The following is a 14,832-nucleotide window of genomic DNA, read 5'->3' as shown; positions in this document are numbered from 1 at the left end:
AGCTACCCAACATTGGTCTGCAATTGATCTTAGGCAACAAGAAAACATCATATCCTTGGAACATAAAAATTTGATCCCACAGGAAATACAGGATAAGAAATTATGGTTGAAAGTCAACATCCTGCCTACAGAATGGTTATTTCCCAGGTGTGTGTCACCGATTCTAACTTTGGTGTTATTATCAAAGGCTCATCTTTTCAGCCTCTCTATCGGCCAGTCATCAGAATGCATCCAAGGCACTGCTGATTCAACTTCAGAAGAATTCCAAAACAGGAGAAGGAGGAAGAGCTAGACTGAGAGCATGAAGAGCCTCATTATAGCAAACTTAAAGGATAGCAGCGGTAGGCAACAGGAAATCCACTTCCATATTCTGTGTGTTAATAAAAACGCTTGCTGAATACAACAGTAGCCCTGGCTTCTATATCTGTCTTTAGTGAGCCATTAGTCTGTTCTGAGTCATGTAGAAGAAACATGGCATTGTCATTGATAGAAGGAATTCCTAGGAGGTTATCTCCCATCAGAAGATTTGAACTCTTCAATGCCATCATTGATGGTATGTTACATTTACAGTTACAAATGATCACCGATATGGCAAGTAGCCAGTTAGAGTTCATATCAAAGTGTGATTTTTTGTCAAATATAGGACTAGAAAAAGTTTCGATTACTTGCTTCTCTAATAAGCCAATCAGGCCAAAGCCCTGGATGTTTCATAAGAAAGAAATGAAAACATTCTGTCTACAGCTTGGTGGGAAGAGATGCATAAAATTACAGAGGCTAATTTTGGAGTGCAACAATATCATCAAGGTACTGGAGCTTTCATAATTCCTTTTGTTGTTGTTGTTGTTGTTGTTGTTGTTGTTGTTGTTGTTGTAGAGACAGGGTCTCTGTGTAGTCCTGGCTGTCCTGGAATTCAATTTGTAGATCAGGCTGGCCTTGAACTCACAGAGACCTGCCTGCCTCTGCCTCCCAAATGCTGGGATTACAGACATGTGTCACCACTGCCCAGCTGCTTTCAAATTCTTACTCTCAGGGCAACAACAAAGCATCCCTGGTCTCTGTACTAACAAGAAGCCCAGGGCCACTGGGGTTGCTTGGGCTTTGGACAGAATGGCCATTGTCAGAAACAGCGTGTTGATCTTGATTCCTGGAGTCAGGCAGCACTTTTATGGTATTCATCCTGAGTCTTGAAGATGAAATCCTCAGTGTTCAATGCTGCATCCTTACATGGCCCAGAGATAGATCTAACTGAATGGGGAGGGAGTAAAGAAAAGACAGACACATACAGACACACAGACACAGAAAAGCTGGGATCATACAGGCTGGTTCTCTGGTGGAGAAGCCCAGAGCATTTGGAACAGACAACTGAATAGCAGTGTGGAGTCAAGGCACTGTCACAGCCGAACAAGGAGGCAAGGTTACTACATACAGATAAACAAGGAGGTGGGGGTTATGGTACACAGAAAGATCACGGAGGCAGGCTTAGCTAATGTCAGCAAGCATACCATCCGTATGGGAGCAGTCTTCAGGTTACAAATATCCAGGGGTGGGGGAGGGAGCTAGGTAGATATTTTCTGTGCATACTCTTAACATCCACACATGGACCAGAGGAAGGCCTGGCCATCCTTCTGATGTTTTCCATGGGTCTGAGGCTAGGTCCTTGATGTGGCAATGCTCATCACCTTCACTCAGGACTTTGAATATTCGGTGCTTCTTCCACTCCTCATAGTCCAGTCTTCAATCAGGGGCATCTGCTCCAGTGGAGGAACTTGCCTGAACCAGTACAGAAGCAACTCAGTCAGCAGCTGGCTTGTGGTGGTTGGAATAAGAATGGCCCCCACAGACTCATATATTTGAAAACTTGGCCCCAGTTGGTGGTTGTTTGAAAATGATTAGAAGCTGTGGTCTTGTTGAAGGAGGTGTGTCACTGTGGTGGACTTAAGGTTTCAAAAATCTCTTGCCATCCCCAGGGTAGTATTCAATCTGCTTCCTGTTTTCAGATACGGGTGTGAGCGCTCAACTTTACTGAACCATGCTTGCCGGCTGTCCTGTTCCTGGCTTTGATGGGCTCCTGTCTCTTCTGGCACTGTAGACCTCAACTGTGTGTGTGTGTGTGTGTGTGTGTGTGTGTGTGTGTGTGTGTTGTAAACCTCAAGTGTGTGTCTGTGTGTGTGTGTGTGTGTGTGTGTGTGTGTGTGTCTGTGCTGTAAACCTCGTGTGTGTGTGTGTGTGTGTGTGTGTGTGTTGTAAACTTCAAGAGTGTGTATGTGTACTGTAAACCTCAAGTGTGTGTCTGTGTGCGTGTGTGTCTGTGCTGTAAACCTTGTGTGTGTGTGTGTGTGTTGGCATGAATTTATATGCACCAGAAAAAGATGGATCTTCTGGGACTGGCATTGCAGTGAGCTGCCTGGTGTGGGTATTGGGGACAAAACCTGGGTTGTATGCAAGAAAAGCAAACACTGTTAAACACTGATCTCCCCAGCTCCATGTGTTAGTTCTTAAGATTCACCCAAACTGTTCCCCTTCATTAGGAAGACCAAAATGGAAGTTGAAGAGCATCAAGACAAGATCAATGCTGAAAGCAAGTAGATGACTCTTGTCTGATTCAATGAACTGGCCAGCTAGCTAGATAAGAACAGACTTCCTGGGACAGAGGGGGGAGGGAGGGTGGGAGGAAGGGAAAGAGAGAGAGAGAGAGAGAGAGAGAGAGAGAGAGAGAGAGAGACTACCCTACAGGCGTCCTGAGGATGGAGGCCCACAGGTATATGATATTTAAAGATCCAGTTTGTTCAAAACACCCTTAGTTATTAAAGTCTCTCATCCTGAGATAAATATTAATAGCTCTCCTTTCATTTTAATATTCCAGGTTTAAAGCCCAAATTACATGGTCACCCAGCTCATCTTGATCTTCTATTATAAGAAGTCATTTTAGTGAAAGCAGAGCAGATAATATATTCTGCTTAACAGCAAACTTTGTAGGACTGAAATTTTCAGAGAAAAAAAATCTAGTTGGAGTTTTTTTCTTTAGTCTGAACTTTAGCTCAAATGTATGAGTGGGTATTGTGAATGGCTGGAGGTGGGAACACAAACAGGGACTATGCTGAGCTTGATGGTTCTGAAAACATGTAGAAAGTGAAATTTATGTCCTGAAAAGAATAATACTCTTTTTAAAATAGATGACAAATACAGTAGAACTACTTCATAACAAACTTTTTAAGGGACAGGAAACAACTAAATGAAATACAGCACAATGCTAGTGGCAGTTGTCCTTGCAGAGAAAAGTTAGAAGAGCTAGAGGGTTTCTTTGAGTGCTGTGAAGTTATCATTTGCATTCCCTAAAGAAGCTCACACTTCTTTTATTATTTTAAAAGGTGTTTGAAAAAGCTCTGGTTGATGCACAAGGAAGCAAAACCTACTGTTAAACACAAGACATACTCAAGGTGATTCATAAAAGCTGAAGGTACAAAGAGAAGCAGTCACACTGAAAAAAGCAAACACAACTGAAGACCTGGGTCTCGTCAGCTCAGGTGCAGTCAGGTGCACAAAGACAGGACAAAGATGGTTAGTGCTAATGCTAAAAGTTATAAAAAGCCATAAGATGTCCTAGTTTCTCAAATAACAGAACAGCCTTCAAAACTCAGCAGCTATAAGAGAAGCAAGAATGATAAACACTTATATAACATCATGCTGTTTCCCAAGTGCACACAGCATGTTAATAAAAATTGAACATACCCATCTCACAAAGAAAACCTAAGTCTCAACAAAGTAGAGATAAACAAATCTATCCCAAATCACAGAAGAGTAAGCCCTGTGCCCACACTAAGAAATGCAAAGACCCTCCATCTGGACATATGACCTTGCCATGTTCTTAGATCAAAGTAGAAATACACACTTAAAATTTCAGAGTTTCTAAGCAATATTGGTAAATAGTCTATGTGTCAGAATCTATTGGGTACAATCAAGGCACTGATCACAGTAAACTTGATTATATTAAACTTAAATAAAATTAATTAATAAAAATCATCTAACTTAAAATATCCTTCTTTAAAAAAAAACTAGAAAACAAAAAAGTAACCACCTTAAAGAGCATCAGGAACAAGTTACTAAGAATCATTTGCTAGTTCCTGTGAGTTTCTTCCTGCTGAGAACATCAGGCTCTGGCCTCTGGTTTCTGGCCATTCCTTCAGGCTATGCCCTAAAACAGCAGTCTGTGCTCTTGCCTCAATCTGAGAAATCCAGACAGCTCCTGTCCCAAAGCTAGAGGACATGCTGGTCTCTCCTGGCCCGCTGAAAGGAGAAAAAGAACAGCAAGAAGCAACTGCACATTTGATGAAGTACACCCTAAAACAGACTTAATGAACAAGCTGGTAAGGGCATTTTGAAAGTAGAACAAAAATATAACAAACTCTGCCAGCGATTTTTTCAAAGGAGGTCAAAACTGATCACCAAAATCCCCAATTTGGGGTAACAATGGAACAGATTTTTATTTTGATGAAAACCCTTGCTTTGAAAACACAGTTCTCTCCAAGAATTTCATCTGAATCAGAGTGGTGACACATCTTCCAAATCCACTAAGATCAAATGGGGATCTGGGACGGATCAGACAAAATGCTTGAGTCAGATGCAGAATAAGGCCAGCAGGAAGAGGCAGTATCAAGAGCCAGCGAGCTGCTTTACCAGTTTACTGACTGTTCCCATGCAGGTGCAGATGAGTTAGGAGAGGGCATCCGAGATGGGATTTGGCCCCACCCCTTGCAGTACTATTGGGTTCCTCCTATGGATGATGAAGAAGGAGAGGCGGAAGATGATGATGAAGAAGAGGGGGGCCTGGAAGATATTGATGAAGGGGATGAGGATGAGGATGAGGAAGATGAAGATGAAGGGGAGGAAGGAGAGGAGGATGAAGACAAGGATGACTAGCACAGAAGACTGATGCATCCCAGCCTTCTTTTTATTTTGTTTTAATTTTCAATTTTCTTCAGTCCCTGAGAGCAAGTTGCAATCATTCCCACCCCTTCCCTCTTGTGCTCACTCCTCCACTTTTTGAGCTCCATCTCTTCTCAACACCATGGTTCTCAACTTACTTTGGGGAAATACCTTGAGCAAAACACAACGGGAAAAGAATCTCCACTTTTCTGAACTAAATTCACTTTTATCCTTTTTTTGTCTCAAAAACTGTGGGTTCAACACCATCACTATGCTCTGTGGGAAAAAAAGAAAAGCCCTCCAGCTCCCTGAGCTCTGATAGGAGGTGGGGGTGCTAGGCCCCTGTGTCATAGTTCATAGAGTTCTAATTCTTTTCCTTTCTCTGTTTATTGGGCTAGGAGATTACACTGTATCTCTATATGGATACAGTTGGCATTTACAAACATGTATCTCTCTACTTTCTCTTGTTTTAATAAAAAGAAAAACGGGGGATATAGAAGGTCAGCAAGTGTGGGGTTGAGGTGTCTGGAGGGGGTAAGTTGGCATTGTGACAACATAGCTTCTCCTTTGGCAGGTTTGATTGTGATGTGCAACCAGCATCCTAGCATTTAAGATGACAGTTTTAAAATAAAGGTCCCTGCTAATGATGACTTGAGCCTTGCCATTCAATGGGAGAATCAGCAGAACCTGTAGTATTTTACTTGGAGCTGACGATCTTTTTTTTTTATTTATTTAAATTAGAAACACAGTTGTTTTACATGTCAATCCCAGTTCCCTTTCCCTCCCCTGCCCACCAACAACCCGTATCCCATCCCCTCCCTTTCTGCTCCCCAGAGAGGACGAGGCCTTTCATGGGGGATCTTCAAAGTCTGTCATATCATTTGGAGCAGGGTCTAGACACCCCCCCCCATGTGTCTAGGCTGAGAGAGTATCCCTCTGTGTGGAGTGGGCTCCCTAAGTCCATTCGTGTACTATAGATAAATACTGATCCACTACCAGAGGCCCCATAGATTGCCCAGACCTCCAAACTGACACCAGAGTTCAGGGGGTCTGGAACAGTCCTATGCTGGTTTCCCAGCTATCAGTCTGGGGTCCATGAGCTCCCCCTTGTTCAGGTCAGCTGTTCTACAGCCTGGCCTTGACACCTTTGCTCATCACTTTTCTCTTTCTGCAACTGGATTCCAGGGGTTCAGCTCAGTGTTTAGCTGTGGGTGTCTGCTTCTGCTTCCATCAGCTACTGGATGAAGGTTCTCGGATGGCACATAAGGTAGTCATCAGTCTCACTATTGGGGAAGGGCATTTAAGGTAGCCTCTCCACTATTCCTTAGACTGTTAGTTGGTGTCATCCTTGTAGATCTCTGGATATTTCCCTAGTGCCAGATTTCTCTTTAAACCTATAATGGCTCCCTCTATTATGGGATCTCTTTTCTTGCTCTCCTCTATTCTTCCCCTGATTCAATCTTCCTGCTCCCTCATGTCCTCCTCTCCACCCCCCTTCTCCCCTTCTCTTTCTTCTGACTCCCTCTTCCCTCCCCCATACTCCCAATTAGCTCAGGAGATCTTGTCCCTTTCCCCTTCTCCAAGGGACCATGTATGTCTCTCTTAGGGTCCTCCTTGTTTCCTAGCTTTTCTAGAGTTGTGGATTGTAGGCTGGTAAGCCTTTTCTCTATGTCTAAACTCCATATATTAGTGAGTACATACCATGTTTGTCTTTTTGTGACTTGGTTACCTAACTCGGGATGGTTTCTTCTAGTTCCAACCATTTGCCTGTGAATTTCAAGATTCCATTGTTTGTTTGTTTTTTTTTCTCTGAGTAGTACTCCATTGTGTAAATGTACCACATTTTCTTTATCCATTCTTCAGTTGAGAGACATCTATGTTGCTTCCTAGTGTAACTTTATTTTTAATTTTTTTGGCTTTTGCTGGAAGTAAAAGATGCTCATTTTAAATACTAAAGTGTAGAAGTTACTTTGTTACAATAAAACCAATGTGTACCCATAAGGACTGCATGCTTTTATGCTCAATATGACCTTCCAAATTTGACCTGCCTAATGACATCGTGTCAAACTTTGTCTCCCTAACTTCATACTTTGTGATACATACTTTGCTGGGTAACCTCTGGACTTTGCAATTGATTTAAAGGGATGTGGATCATATCTCCACTGGACATTTTTTTAAAATGGCCCTTTAGTTACCTGGATACGTTGACAGCACCTATTCCCACTGTGTCACAGACCTGTTGCTCTAATGACATCTGTATGAAGAATAGTTGCTAGCATGCCTTCATCGGAAGTGTGAACTGGCTATGAAGGTGGGCTGTCAGAGTATGCAGTTCATGGGGAGGTTGGGAGTGCTCTGTCCCAGGTAGGTAGCAGAGGCCCGCAGATGTGACTCTAGTTCTGGGTGGATGAAGACCTCTATCTGCTCAACAACATTGTGCAGAGAGTACTGTTTAGTGAAGGCACCTGATACATAAGCTTTTTAATGCTGAAAAATAGACATAACTTAAATGCCACTTTTTTAGAGATGACTAATGGGCAGTCTGGTCAAAGTTGAAGCTTTTTGATGTGTAGAACTTTATAAATGGAATTACTCCATCAATGGACAAAGTGACTAAAATCTGTCTAGATGGATAGTGTGTAATTTCTGTACAGAACACTACTTAGTAAATACATCACTATATCATCAAGAATCTTGCTCCAATAAAGGAATATAAAGACTTTAAAAAGAATAGCTTACTAATGGTAAAAATTTTAAGTGTGAAAATCCAGTTACTTAAACCAATCAAAAAAAAAGAGAGAGAAACCATCTAATATAATAGTTACTGAGCAAAACTGTGTTACAAAGTTTCCATTATTACTTTATAAATTTTATCCAATATCTAATATTTTATCATGAAAAATATCTAGACATAAAAGATGAAAATAATACAATTGTACGTGTACAACTCATATGGGAATTTTTACATATAGTTTTTATGAGTAATTTGGGACTAAGTTTTAGTTATGACATTTTGGACTCTAACCTTTCAATGTTATGCACTATCTTCCCCATATTCAAATTGCCCCATCATGTGTAGAATTTATAGCTCATTTTTCTTCAAAACAGGATACATAAATACAGAAAAATGAACCATTATACATGTATATAGACGTCACAGATTCATCTCAAGGAAGTAGTTTTATTTATAGTTTAAACTTTTAATAGGAAAAAACTAATCAATTTTTTGTCATTTGCAAAGAGCAGGTGATTCTTCTGTGCTAATCCCATTTTTATCTTTTCTTTTCATATTTTTTCTTTTTATTGGAGATAAATTCTTTTCTCACATAATCTGTCCTGATTATCATTTCCCTTTCCTCTACTCCTCCAAGTATCTCCCCACCTCCTCTCCCTTCCAGGTCCACTCTCTTGTTGTCTCTTATTACAAAACAAATAGGCTTCTAAGAAATAATAATTAAATATGATGAAATAAAATATAATAACATGAAATAAAAACTATCACATCAGAGGTGGACAAAACAAATCAACAGAAGGAAAAGAGCCCAAGGAAGACACAAGAATCAGAAACCCACTTGTTTGCACACTCATGAATGCAATAAAATAAACTAAACTTGAAGCTATAATATATACACGGAGGACCTGGTACAGACCTGCAGAGGTCTTGTGCGTTCTGCTTCAGTCTGTATGAGTGCATATGATCTTGATTTAGAGGGCCTTATTTCCTAGGTATCCTCCAACCTCTCTGGCTCTTACATTCTTTCTATCTCCTCTTCTGCAGGATTCCCTGAGCTCCGAGGGGAGGGATTTCATGGAGACAACCATTTAGAGTTGAGTGTTCCAGGGTCTCTCACTCCCTGTGTAATGTCAGACTTGTGGGGGCATCTCATATTTGTTCCCACCTGTGGCAGGATAAAGGTGATCTGATGATAGCCAAACAAGGCACATATCTATGAGCAGAGCAGAACACCATTAGGAGACATTTTATCACTGGGGCTTTTGTTGTTGTTGTTTTGCTGTTACCCTAAGTTTCTGGGATATCTTGTCTCTGGTTCTTGGTCACCCAAGAAATGGATTCCATGTCATGGAGTAGGACTTAAGTCAAGTAAGTTATTGATTGGTTTCTCCCTAGCATATCTTGTAGGTGGTACAACATTTTAGGTCAAAGGGTGTGTGGCTGCTTGGTATTTACATTTCCTTTTTGGTAGTATGCAGGGAACCTTCTGCTACCAAAGATGCTAGAATGTAGGATGAAGGCTCTAGGTATGCATCAGCTCTACTTCTCCATGTTCAATGAGTTGTGTGGTGAAGACTTGGTGTCTGTTTGTAGATAGCAATCTATTGTCCTGACAACAGTTGGGTTGGGAAGCCATTTAGCCAACAACTCAATTGGATGTAACTCAGTCCCAATACTGGAAGCTTCATTTGGTGACAAGAGATAGTCAGTTGGGATTTTGTCTCCCTCCATTATTTGGCAATATTATTTAGATCACCTTCACGTATGTACATATTTTAGGAAGTTTCTACTGTATTGTGTTTCTGTACTATGAATCAAGCGGCCATTAATTTTAGCGGTCTCTCTCTATATTCCCTCCTTCATCTCCCTCCCCCACTCCACTTGATCCTCCCATCCAAGCACCGCCCCCACAATCCTGTATCCATCTGAACTATCTATTTCATTTCCCTTTCCTAGGATGGATCAGGTGGTGGAATCAGTAACTAGTTGACAAGAATTAGCCATAGAGAATATGGAGGCCCAATAGAGAAATGTACAGGAAGGAGAAGAGGCCTTTTCAGGTTGGGATGATGTAGAGAGCTGCTCTCTTGCTGGGTCTCTGGCCAAAAAGGAAGATCAGCTGGTTGCTTCTTGACTTCTCTAATCTAGCAGGTTTTCACCCCAATATCTGCCTCCTGCATCGCTATTGGTAAATAGAACATCTTAGATAAAAAAATCAATAAATGGATGAGTGTTCCCCTTGCTCCACATCCTCACCAGCAGGAGCTACCTCTTGTTTTATTGATCTTAGCCAATCTGACAGGTGTAAGATGAAATCTCAAAGTATCAACATCCTTAGCCATTGTAAATCAAACTACTTTATGATTTCATTTTTATCTTATTTTCAACTTAAAACTTTATTTATGTGTTACTGTGTTTGTGCATGGTGTGTGTGTGTGTTTATGTGGTATATACACACAAAATATGATTATATATATATAAAGTTTTGATAACAGTGTAGTGCTCATCTCAAACTTTTGGTTGTTTTATTTATGCATTTAAGTTTATTTGGATCATCCATTTGTCATAATCTGAATGAGAAATATCATATAGGTTCATATTTTTAAATGCATGGTCCCCATGGGAAGGTTGTGAAAACCTTTCATCTCAAAATTCCAAGTTTATGGTGGATTCCATAATCAAACAGGAGCAATCAAAATCATGATGACTCAATATTGGCAAAAAAATTAACCAAGTTTAGTAAACTTTGATAAAACCAGTAATTTTCCATGAAAATTAATATCAGAAAGTTTTTTAAAAATACATTTACCATGTTGCTTTTGGCAAGAAAAATAGAAATAATAATCATAGATGACAACGTGTAGGCACCAGATCTACAAAACATAACCATAGAATTCATATTCATTTCGTTTCTAGTTGCTATGGCAAAATGCCTAATAAAAGCAACGTAAGAGGGAAAAGGCTTACTGTGGCTCCAGGTTAAGCCTCCAGGGACTAATTACATCCGATGAGGCTCCACCTCCTAAAGTTCCACAGCCATTTCATCTTTTCTGCCTACATTTTTTCATAGTAATATATTTAGTAGTCTTCTCTATCTCTCCCTCTCACCCTCCAAATCTTACTCTCTCTATCTCAATAAATTAAACAAAATGTAACAAAATTTTAAAAACTAAAAAAATGTGCACACTTCGACATGAATATGCTTGTTTACTTTTCATTAAAAATTAAAACTTGGTTGTGTTAGGTCAAAAACCAGGGACAAACAGCTGAGGTGCTTATTAACATAACAAAGTGGATGCTGGCCCTTCAGATTCTAGAATCATCCCTCAGTCCCCACCTGTTTCAGGGTCCTCCTGGCTGGCATTCTCAGCCTCACACCATAAACCCTCCAGCCCAGGGGCTGGATGGCCCTTCCCCAGCTACTGTTTCCTATATAATCTCAGCCATGTTCACTACCAGACCTTTTCTGATCTCTTGGCCTCTTGGCTCCATTCCCTTTCTCTCTCTCCCCCTCTCCCTTCCCCATCTCCTCACATGGCTCTCTTCAGTCTGCAGTCATGTTCATTGTGGACTCTCCCATATGTCTCTGCCTCTACCTGTGCTCTTCTTTGTATCTCTAATAAAAACTTCAATGCCTTAGAAGTAGTCATGTCCTCCTTTTATTTCCCTTTTTCATCCATCTGTTGTGGAAACCTGAGAGTGGCATAAACAAGTTATCTTCCCGATGGACTCGGCTGCGCCAAACCAAGTTACTGATTTGACCTTCCTAAGATATGCATGGATCTTTTGTTTCTGCTGGTTTCTTCCACCCACCAAATTTTACTCCAAATTCTAGAGTCCAGCTCTTCATCTGCTCTCCCCCAAACCCCCAAACCCCACACCCCACACACCTGCTCTAACCATCCAACTCTCTTCCACTAATAGGTGTCTTTCTGGCTCCTGCAACCTACCAAGCCCATCTGGGCATCTCTCCATACTAAGACACTTTTCTCTCCCTCTATTAAAAGCTTCCCCTTTTCCAAAAGCCTCTCTCAGTTTACCTCTCCAGCTATTTTCTCCTCTACCTAGTATAGCCACTCATTTCTCCTTATCTACAGGGCAAGTGGCATCCCAGAGCTGCCTGCTTCGTCTACTATTACTAAAAAAGCCACACTGATGTGCCAGGAAGCTCCTTTTTGCCCCCCACTGGACCCCAGTCACAAAGACAAGGGACACCTTCCCTCTGTGATTTGGAACATTTCTCTTTGACAAGTTTCCCATTCCACTTGGGGGCACCCCGGATGGAAATTCTTGTTATCACGACACTATCCACTTCAGCCCAGCTTTCTCTCACCTCCCCTTGGGAGCTGAAGTCCCACCTGCAGGCCCTGCTGCAACTGTCTGCAACCATGGTTTCTGTCTCTCAGTGCCCTCCTAGACGTCCCTCAGCTTCTCTAAGCCTGTCTGGGCCACTATTCTCTCTCTCTCTCTCTCTCTCTCTCTCTCTCTCTCTCTCTCTCTCTCTGTCTCTCTCTCTGTCTCTCTCTCTGTCTCTCTCTGTGTCTCTGTCTCTGTCTCTCTCTCTCTGTGTGTGTCTCTCTGTCTCTGTGTCTCTGTCTCTCTCTGTGTCTCTGTCTCTGTCTCTCTCTCTCTCTCTCTCTCTCTCTCTCTTCCCTCTTGTTGCTTAGGGAAATTCCCTCCAGTGGAGTTTCATTTTTCTACTCTCTCTCCTCTCCTCCTCCTCTGACTACAAACTGCTTGGCCTCGTACTGATCAATGGACTGCCATCATGACTAGTCATCAAAGGCAGTGCTGACAGGAAAACCACAGTTCCCATCTTAAAGGGAATAAGAGAAGGGCTATAGTGAAGACATTTTGAGTGACTGTGTCTCGGGAACCCAGATTTAGGTTACTCCAAATTCCACTTCTCACCATGGAAGCAGTTTCATGAGGTTTTACAGTTTTACAGGAAAAAAAGAATTTTATTTTCACAAATCAGTGCAATTTGAAATATATTGGTGGGTATACCATAGAGGCAGTTACAACAAGATGGGGGGAGCTTTTCTATAGGCCCAAGATGCTGTTTGATAACATTCTTGTTTTTGGCATTGGTGGAAACTAGTGGTCTGTTAAGTTAATGGATTCCAAAAGGTTTCTATCAGTCACAGATGTTAGCTTAGACACAGGTGGGCAAGGAATGGCTGTTCCTAATAGCCAGAACTATCCTAAGACAAGGCTATAGCCTCTGGACCTCCAGCATTACAAACTCTCCACAGTACTGTAATTCCAATCTATCAATAGCTTTTGCAGAAACTGCTTTTTTTCAGTTTTCATTCACAGTAGAGACCCCCAAAGAGGTAGACAAATATATTATAAGGGGCCAAAAGGCCAGAATTCCTTCTTGCACTACCATGTGAAATAGCTAAAGTTATCTATAAACAATAGGTCCTCACCAAACGGAGAGGCAGTGGCAACATGGGATTGACCTCCCAGCCTCTGGAATAGAACCTTCTGTTGATCAGAAGCTACCTCACCTTTGATGTTGTGTTAGAGCAGTAACAGACTAAGCCACTGGGTCAAAAAGGCAGAAACAGGTAGTTATAAAGAGAGAAGCTTGGTTACCTGACACAAGCCCACCCCTTCTGCAGGGATGAAGGCTGGCCACTGTCCTGAAGCAGAAGGGTTGAAGAGAGCTAAGTCTACACATGAGGATCCCTAGTGCCATCCACTAACTCAGGAGAGATGGGCTGATAATGAAGGAACTTTGAACAAATTCCAAAAACAACATCTTTTGTACTTATGAACTCCTCCAGGATGCTAATTTGTCATTTATCTTCTCTGACTGTCCACTCTCACAAGGACTGGAAGAGGGTCAGCAGTTGCTATCATCCCTTTACAACCAGACAAGTACCAAAGTGATTTCCCCAAGGCACACAACAATTGCTTCTAGGGGAATAAATGAATTGCATTTGTGTAAATCAACTAAATTACATCCTCAGGGAGATGTGTCGCATTGAAAGCAATTTTCAAAATACCTAATAAGTCCCTACCAGATCCACTTCCCCTTTTCCTTCATTTCCTTGAACACTTTCCAGTAGGAACTTGACACTGATGGCCCAAACAGGTGTTAGGCTATAAGAAGTGCACGGGACAGTCGGAGAATATTCCTAACAACTAGGCTAAAGATTTTATAACTCATGGCTTTGGTGAAAATAAAAGTCAAGAAGATAAAATCCAGCTGGGCATTGGTGGCGCACGCCTTTAATCCCAGCACACGGGAGGCAGAGGCAGGTGGATCTCTGTGAGTTCGAGACCAGCCTGGACTACAGAGTGAGTTCCAGGACAGCCTCCAAAGCCACAGAGAAACCCTGTCTCTAAAAACAAAAAGAAAAGAAAAGAAAAGAAGAAAAGAAAAGAAAAGAGAAAAATATAAAATCCACAGAAAATAGGTTTAATTTAAAAAAGGCAGGGAGCGTTAAAAGTGAGACACAGCTAAGAAGCTCAATAATAGGCAACTGGCTGACCCTCCAAAAAAACAGTTGAAATGTAGAGGATGTTAAGTATCTAGAAGATGTTCCAAAGTGAGAAAGATCTTCGTTCAGTAGCCCTTGAGTGCAGAGATGGTGAAGAATAAAGAGTGAAAGATAACAAGGTTTTCTGACGTAGCAGACTGAAAGGAATTAGTACTTTTGAGGAAAGAGATGAGCGGGACCCCAGTAAACAGAAGGTGGCCATCAACCTTTCCTTAATTAGTAGGCAGAGGTCTATTCAGAAAGACACCTTGAATGAAATTGTGTGTGTGTGTGTGTGTGTGTGTGTGTGTGTGTGTGTGTGTGTGTGTGTGTTTCTCCAGCCTTTACTAACATAGATGGAATTAGGGGATTCGGATGGTTTCCACCATTCAGAAGCTGTTATTCAGAAAGCTAACTAAGTTAATAATGTATTAATGCACTGGGTGGCATGAGCCTGTAGGAGCTCTACAAAGCCATTTAATCATTCTTGCTTTTTCTTCATGTGACTGGTTCTAAAAAGCTTTTCCAGCTGTCTAATAATCTTAATCATGAGAAACATAATAAAGCTTAATAAAATTTCTTCTATTTTAAATGATATTTATGATGAAATGTTTTAATTACCCTGAGAAAGAATTCTACTGGTAATGGGAATTATTCTTAGCTTTGAAATGTACAAATTTGACA

At 41.3% G+C, this 14,832-nt stretch overlaps 1 pseudogene; it reads left to right on the top strand.

Moving 5' to 3' along the window:
- The window catches only part of LOC113832615, a 44,823-nt pseudogene extending 39,906 nt beyond the window's left edge, over nt 1-4,917 (top strand).
- The last annotated feature ends 9,915 nt before the right edge of the window (nt 4,918-14,832 follow it).

The sequence above is a fragment of the Cricetulus griseus genome (genome assembly GCF_003668045.3).
Source record: "Cricetulus griseus strain 17A/GY chromosome 1 unlocalized genomic scaffold, alternate assembly CriGri-PICRH-1.0 chr1_0, whole genome shotgun sequence".
NCBI lineage: Eukaryota > Metazoa > Chordata > Mammalia > Rodentia > Cricetidae > Cricetulus > Cricetulus griseus.
This window is presented reverse-complemented; position numbering and strand designations above follow the sequence as displayed.